Source organism: Triturus cristatus, chromosome 7 (assembly GCF_964204655.1).
Source record: "Triturus cristatus chromosome 7, aTriCri1.1, whole genome shotgun sequence".
Lineage (NCBI taxonomy): Eukaryota > Metazoa > Chordata > Amphibia > Caudata > Salamandridae > Triturus > Triturus cristatus.
In genome coordinates this window covers 250,476,815-250,485,550 of record NC_140590.1, presented here as the reverse complement: position 1 = coordinate 250,485,550, position 8,736 = coordinate 250,476,815, and positions in this window count along the sequence as shown.

Sequence of the window (8,736 nt, the reverse complement as noted above, 5' to 3'; positions counted from 1 at the left end):
AAGACACAATCTGGTTTTAGGCCACAGTATAGCACAGAATCGTCCCTCCTTCTAGCTACAATGATCAGGTGATGAAGGGATAACTGCTGCACATGTCTTGGTGAAGTGGAGCATTTGACACTGTATCATGTGGTTTGTTGCTAGAATGGCTATGGTCACAAGGCATAAGGGGTAGAGCTCATGAATGGTTTGCTGATTCCTACACAAGCGCTCTTTTCAGGTGTTTCAGAATCCCTATACCTCCGATACTATCCACCTCCACTGGGCTCCCCTCTGAGCCCTAACCTGTTTAACCTGTATCTTCATCCCTGGCTGACATAATTTAACCCCATGGCATGAGGACTGTGTCATACGCTGTCGACACTCAGCTGATCATCACTCTGGCACAAGAACGACATCAGCGCCGAAGCAAACTTCAAATCCTGTTTGGTAGATCTTATGGCATGGATGGATACTAGTTGCCTGAAATTAAATGCGGAGAAGACTGAGGTCTTGGTGATTGGGAAACAGCCCTCAATTTGGTCCTCTGCGTGATGGTCGTGTGAACTGGGCCCACTCCGATTCCTTAACCAAAAGTAAAAAATTTGGGCATTCTCTTTGATGCTCAGTTGTCTTTTGAGACCAGATCAAGGCCACGACTGGCACTTGTTTTGGATTCTTCAAGTTGCTAAGGAAGATTCTAGGGCTCCTACCGGACTCAGCAAGGAAGACGGTAATTCAAGTGCTTCTAGTGTCCTGCTTTGATTACTGTAATGTACTCTATCTGGGCGTCTCGAAGGGCAGGTTGGGAATGCTTCAGAGAATTCAGAATGCAGGAGCCCGGATACTGTTGAAAATTCCAAAACGACTGACCATTATCCCGGGTCTTGCTGAAACTTACTGGCTTCAGTTAAGCACAGAGTCTCTTTTAAAGCACTATGTTTTAAGCATAAGTTACTGAATCAGAGGGGTCCAAGCTATTTGTATCCTCTGAATCAGGCCTATACCCCCTCCAGACATCTCAGGTCTTGAGAAGCAGCTCTGACTGCAATACCTAGAGTTCGCAGAATGCGCCAGGGGGACAGTTCCTTTGGTTTTTTTGGCAGCTAAACTCTGGAACTAAATACCATTAGATCGGAGACTCGAACCTTTAGAAATAAGTTTTCGATTACAACCCTCCCCTTTCAAAAATTGGGCAGTAGGGGAAGATGGCAGCCGACTGAGGAGCTCGGTCGGGAGCTCCCTGCCCGGAGATCCAAAACTAGCGAGAAATGAAATGAAAAGCCACTGAATTAGACTATGTAGCTTGTATATGGATAGGGTGTAGGACGGAGAGAGAAAAGAAAAAATATAAACGTACTTGGGAGAGCGGGGAGGACTGGCCGTGGTTCGTGGCGGAGGTGGTGTCGGTGTTTTGGTGTTTCGCCCGGCGCTGGCGTGCGTTGGCGTGCCCTCGCTGCTTCGGTTTGCTGTGTGCCGTCTTGGAGCTTGTGGAGTCTCGTGTTGACCGCGGTGGCGCTCCGGGGGTTTTTTGTGCGTGTAGAAGGCGCTCTGCAGGAGCGGCGCTCTGGAGGTCCCGAGGCGGGGGTCCGCGGGAGTGTGGGCGGAAGCTGCTGGTGCGCGCTGCAGCAACAGGAGGGCCGCTGGCAGGGTCTCCTTCCGGGGAAGATCGGCAGTGGCAACGGAGGTAGTGTACGGGAGAGGAACTCGGCACAGCATCACTAAAGTGGATCACAGCGGCGCAGGCAGTCCACACTCCGGGAAAGCAGTCCGTGTAGCGGATTTCGTTCAGAGTCTGGAATATCAACACTCTCAGGAGCCGGTAAGTGTATCAGGCTCAGACTCCAAATTAACAAACGTCTTAAATCGTGACAAAGTATTTGGGGCAGCTGGTGAACAAGGAGTGGTAATAGATGGGATCCTGGAGGGCACTAACCCCCCCCCCAATTACCAATAAAAGTTATAAGAGTGGGCGTTTGGGAAGAGAGGGTTATAGCCTTAGGAGTAGGCAATTCCCCCCTAGAGATATTACTGACCTCAGGACCCTCAAGCAGGCTAAAGGTAACGGTGTCGGGGAAATAATTAATGAGGACAAATTTTCAACACTGGCACCACCTATAGTCGCAAGAAGCCTAAGCAAAAAATATATCTCAGGCCAACCACATGCCCCACTATCCAGAGCAAGTCGTGCCAGCCTAAGGAAAGTATCAGGCTTGGTAAAACCACAAAAAATTACACCCTCTCTAAAATCCTACTTTAAGGTTCAAGATAAGGAGCCAGTTCCAGGGAGGGAGGGACTAGCGACACCAGTGAAAATAAAACGCGACACAAAACTACCTAGTCTATTCTCTGCTCCTCCCCCTTTGGTAGTTTCAGAGCTAAAGATGGCAGAGAGTGAGGTTGGCAAAAAAGAAATAGGGTTGAGCAATAGATTCCAAATCCTATCAGACCAGGCTTTAGAGAGTGGTGGAAAGGCATTAGAAGATTGCGAAAAAGAAACGACAGCTACAGCAAAGGTGGGGTTGGGAACTAACACGGACCTCAGTCAAAACCCAGTAGTCTCAGTGATTCATCACTCAGATAACATCTTGGAGGAAATGATGAAAGAAATGAGAATAAACTTTGCGACCTCAGAGAGAAACCAAGAAAAAATACAAGAAGCCTGTGAAGTACTTGACCAGAAAATAAATACACTAATTGATAGAGTATCACAGATGGAGGTAGAAGTAGAGCTACTGAATAAGAAAACAGAAACTAATCGAGAAGAGATAGATAAACTGAAGAACAAGGAAATAGAGATCAGTGATAGGATGGAATCTTTGGAAAATCATGCGAGAAGGAACAACCTTAAAATTTAAAACATCCCAGAAGACATCGAAGGTGAAGATATTAAAGATTTCATGATCCAGTTACTAGAAGAGAAGATCCCTTGGACCAAATCGGTTAATCTTGCGGATGACATCCAAAGAATACACCGAGACCCTTTTAGGAAAGGGAAGGCAAGGAAAAACCCAAGATAAATCTTAATTAATTTCAAAACATATTCCTTGAAAGAAAAAATCCTGAGTGAGGGTCTCAAAGCTGGTTCGATTTCCAAGGACGACTGGTCATGTAAAATCAGGTCAGACCTATCTAGGACAACTCAGGATAGGCAATGGGAACTGGGTCAATATATGCCACAACTAAGATCACTCGGTGCCACTGTACAAATGCGCTTCCCGGTCTCCCTGAGAATAATGTGGAACAACAAAATGCACAATATGAGAGATCCGAAGGAGGTCGAAGCCTTTATTGCGCAGATAAATGCACAAAAGAAGGATCACCCTAACCCGTAGATATGGGCTTCAACCTGACATCTAAATAAGATGGCAAACTTTGTAAATATTGGTGAAGGGCAGGGAGCTCAAAAGGGCAGTAAATCTGCCTGAGAAAAGGAAGAAAAAGGAGGCTTCTCCAGGGGAGGGGGAGGGAGAGGGAGAGGGCTCTCACAAAAATTTGAAAAAAAAAAAAATCAAGAGCACAAGGTGGGGAGCAAAATGGGGAAAAAAGGAAAAAAAATGTCCTGAAAGCTAATATAGGAGGAGAAGGCGTCCTTTTGAACAAATTGCAAAGGTTTAAAGATAAAGATGTCGGACACAGGTAACAAGGCTAAGGAAAAGAGGCTCAATGTTTTATCCTGGAATATTAACGGTCTAAGGATAAAAAAAACGAAGATTGAAGATCCTGGAATACATAAAAAATATAGACTGTGAAATAATTATACTTCAGGAAACCCATCTGAAAAAAGAAGAATTGGACCATTATGTATGTACAAATCAAGATTGTAATATAAAGGGCATAGCAATATTATTCAAAAAATCTTTGAAAGTGACTATTGAGAAAACGGAAATTGATAAAAAGGGTAGATGGATAATAGTTAAAGTAAAAATATACAATAACCCATATATTATAGCTGGATATTATGGTCCAAACATGGACGACCCTGAGCCCCTGCAAAAAATATATTCACACTTAATTACAACACAGGCCCCAATAATAATGGGTGGGGATTTTAATATAATTTTAAACCCCAAAGAAGATCGACACCCAGTAAAAAACCTTCACAATCTACCAAAAATGAGAGAATGGATAGGGACGTGCATTCGTGATTTGGGGCTAGTAGATATTTGGAAGGAAAAAGGGAATAAAAACTATAGATTTACTCTTCAAAATAAAAGGCTAGGGCACGCATCCAGAATTGATTTTTTTTTGATCAGTAGGAGTTTAGTAGATTGTACAAATAAGGCAGAACACATCCCAGAACATATCTCAGATCACTCTGCAGTGCAACTCAGTCTGTGGGAGAATTCTGGCATGGAAAATTAAAACAGAAGCAACACGTAATAGGGTCATGAAAATCCAGAAGGAATCCCAACCCGGCTATTATCTGGAAGACATGGAAATCAGACAAGAATTTAAAGCTTTCTTTGATGAACTGTACACGGACGAAATATCGGGAAATAAAGAACAAATACAAAGCTTTCTAGATGGAATAATCACCCCAGAAACTACCCCCGAGCAGAGAATAATCTTGAATCAAGAGTTCACCAGAGAAGAAGTCATGGATGCAATAAAAAGCCTAAAAAAAGGAAAAGCCGCAGGCCCGGACGCGCTACCCAACGAACTATATTTAACCTTAAAAGAAGCCTTAATATCTCCCCTTACAGACCTCCTAAATAATGTTTTTTTCTGAGAAAAAAGATATCCCACTCTCATGGAACGATGCTATAGTGAGTATCCTATTAAAATCAGGAAAGGACCCTGCAAAATGTGAATCTTACCGCCCTATCTCTCTTTTAAATTCAGACTATAAAATCTACACACAGATATTAGCAAAGAGATTAGGAGGGGTGGCAGGGTCCCTGATTCACTCAAATCAGAAAGGGTTTATTAAAAATAGACAAATTCACGAACTATCACATGAGCTAGTCAGCGCAGTTGACATCGCTACTCAAAACCTTGTACCATTGGCGGTGATAACATTCGATGCCGCAAAAGCATTCGATAGGGTCAGTTGACCCTTCTTGTATGCCACCCTATCTAAATTTAACCTCGAGAATAAGTTTGAGCATGCTATTATAAACATATATAAAAACCCAACAGCTAAAGTACTTGTTAATGAAGCCCTTACGGATAACATAAAGATAAAAAGAGGCACAAGACAGGGGTGCCCTCTCTCCCCGCTGCTGTTTGACTTATATATAGAACCCTTGGCATGCCTTTTGAGAAGAGAAGAGGGGATAGTACCCTTTAAACATCGAGGCTGGGAAAAGAAAGTAGCATTATATGCTGACGACCTCATGATATTTACTGGTAACTTAAATAGCTCATTGCCACTGATAGAAAAAGTAATACAACAGTTTGGGTCGGTCTCTGGATATCTTGTTAATCAGTTAAAAACGGAAATCTTAGAATGGAATACAACTTCAGGCAACCCATTAGTAAAAGAAAAAATGAAATACTTAGGTATAGAATACATAAAGGACCTCGATAAGATACCTAGCATGAATTTCATTAGAATCCACAAAGAGATAAGAAAACTTCTTAAAGCCTGGTCAGGTCTACAATTGTCTTTTTTGGGTAAATCCAACCTGATCAAAATGAACATATTACCCAAATTCACATATTTATTCAACTCTATTCCGTTAGACTTTAAGATTGAACAGATAAAAAAACTACAAGGGGAGATATCTAGTTTTATTTGGGCGGCTAAGGGGGTGAGGATTGGATGGAAGAAATTGAGGAGAAGTAAGATACAAGGAGGAATTGCGAGCCCAGATATACTTGAATACTGTAGAGCTTTCCAATTCAAGAACATAAGGAAACTCCTGGGTAAGCGGGAAATGTAGCCTACCTACATGGATGCCCTTATCGAACAAGACGGAGATCATTTTTTGTACAAATTTGGTCACCCAAAATTCTTCAAAAAGATTAAACTAAAGACTTTAAACACAGCTGTAAGAACTTGGTACAGAATAAGAACGATTCTGAAAATCCCATACTATAGTACAAATGCTCCCATATGGGACTCACCAGGCACCCCTGAGTGCCTAAAAGACAGTCTAGCGACCCCTATGAGGAAAGGAAATATAAACTATTGGGGACAGCTAATAGAAAATAACAAAATTATCGACTGGGAGATTCTGGAAAAAAAATCAACTGGTTCACTAGCAAGATTCAAATATTACCAACTCAATAGTTGGATAAAAGATATCAAGGAAAACCTGCAAGGGGATTATGACATTGAACAGAAGTTGTTAATTATAAATCCCTTCAAAAAGGAGGTGTCATTTTGGTACTGGGCCCTCATAAAATCAGGTGAAACAGAATATAAAATCCCAAACGAAATTTGGGGTAAAACCTTTCCAAGTCTGGATATCCCACAGTTCTGGCAAACCTCGATGGCAACTTTTGGGCGAGTGGTTAAATCAGCCCCACTAAAGAAGAATCATCTGTTCACGATACACAGATCATATTGGACTCCCAAAAAACTGTCCAAAATTAACAGCAGTGTGATAAAGGAGTGTCCTAAATGTGGGGAAGAGAGAGCGGATGATCTTCATATGTTCCGAGACTGCGCCGAGCTGGAAGAATTTTGGAAACAAATTGGTAAAACTCTCTCGGAGGTACTGGAACAGCCCATAGAGGTAAGCATGATAAGTTATTTTTGGGATTAACATACAAAATACAGCCTATCCCCTATTGAATAGAGATCAGGAAAATATGCTCTTCCTATTTACCTTGCTCGCTAGAAGGGAGATTTGTATTAATTGGCTAAGAAGTATACCTCCAACCTATAGAGAATGGCTGGCGTCTATATTAAGGGTATATAAATTAGATAAACAAGGGAAAAAAAGTAAGAACTAAATTTTTTGGAGAATATGGGAAAATTATAGTCAAGTAAATGATAGGGTGTCTAATGATTAAGGCAATGGCAACAATGATTTCAAGCTGGGTCTTGAATTGAGGGGTCATCATGACCAGCTCCCTCCACTTCCAACAATCTTGTGCCAGGAGATGGACAAAAAGGGGCTCCAAGGGTTAAGAGCAGGCTTGTCCCCCAAAGTTACACTCAAAGGTATGGACGCATCGAAATCAGAGTGTTCGAGGGGGCCCCTGATTCCTCCGAAAACTCCAAAAGAAAACTGCTAATGAGGACAAAAAAAAATAAAAAAAAAATAGAAATACGTTTTCGCAAAAAGCTTAAGAACTGTCTGTTTAGGCAAAGTAAACAGAGCCGTTGGTTCTTTAGACGACACCGACTCGACCTGACCGCGGATTGGTGCTTTTTTTCTTCAGCGCGGGAACACTCCATCAAGTAACCAGGTGCTTTATAAATCCTAAAAAAACGTTTTGCTCCTGGAATCCAGATACGTCCCCTATTACTTGTTGACTGTATGCTTTGTCAGTGTACATCGCTTCGATGCCTTCTCGATAGGTTCAGGCTCTACAAATACCAGATGCATACATATTTACATACAATTATGGGGCATATCAGCAACAACCGGCGATAATTATCGCTAAGCGCACTTAGCGCTAGGATAATTATCGCCGGCTAGCGTGGATTTTTATCGCTGAGATAGCGTGCTATTAGCAACGCTTATCTCAAAAGCGATAAAAATCCCAGCGCTAACTGCAAAACGTGAGATTATCGCTGGAAACCCAGCGATAATCCCATGAAGTTTGGCGATAGCTTGCTGATAGGGCATCACATACTTATCCATGATATCCACCTTCCATAGGATATCATGGCTAAGTCAGTTTCAAAGCAGGCGTAAGGAAAGTAGCGTTAACAGAGGTTATCGCTACTTTTCTTGTCACTATGCTGCTTTGCGTGAGGCTTGATAATAGGAGAAATGTCGCTTAGCGACATTTCTCCCGTTATCCTGGGGAGGAACACCCACTTTGCATCTCATTAGAGATGCAAAGTTGGGCGTTAGAAATTCAGGCACTAAGGCAAGGTTTCACGCGTTAGCGTGACCTTGCTGATATAGCGATAAAATTATCAACGCTTTTCGTCCGAAAACGGCCGCAAAAGCTGCGATAATTTTATATCGCTGCCTTGTAGATATGCCCCCATATTCTTCATGAGGAAGCAACATACCTGACCCCTTCTTGATAAACACATAAAAGAAATACCAATGTACTGCTGAAATTTAATATTTCACTGTTGCTGTTTTTGGAGTGGTGGATTAAGTGCTAAACACATCAGAGGTTGTCGCTTATCTTTCACTACCCTCAAATAACACTCCTGACAATATACAGGGGGAAATATAACTGATAGAGAACTCCAATCGATCACTAGGTTGTGTAGTCTCAACCAGGAGTTTCCTAATATGACTGAGTCAATAAAGGCAAACTGGATCTTTTCCGAATGTCTGGACTTTTTGACCTTCACTAACGTTTCATGTTCCCATTTCACGAATTCAGAGGTTAACAGGTTTCCATTACGGTTTATTTCTTTGGTCCTCTTTTTGCTGATTGTGTTTTAAAAAAACAAAAAACATTTGATGGATAAAGAACTCAAAGACCTCTAAAACCACTAATGTTATCATCCTCGCAGGACCTTCTGACAACAGAATTGTTACTTATAGGTAAAAATAAGCCTATACAGGAGTGGAATAAAAAAATTATTTAAAAAATTGCTTCATTTTAGATCTGTCAGCTATGAATGGACCTCTCAGCTTCCTGGAACACTGCCACACAAAAATGACCACA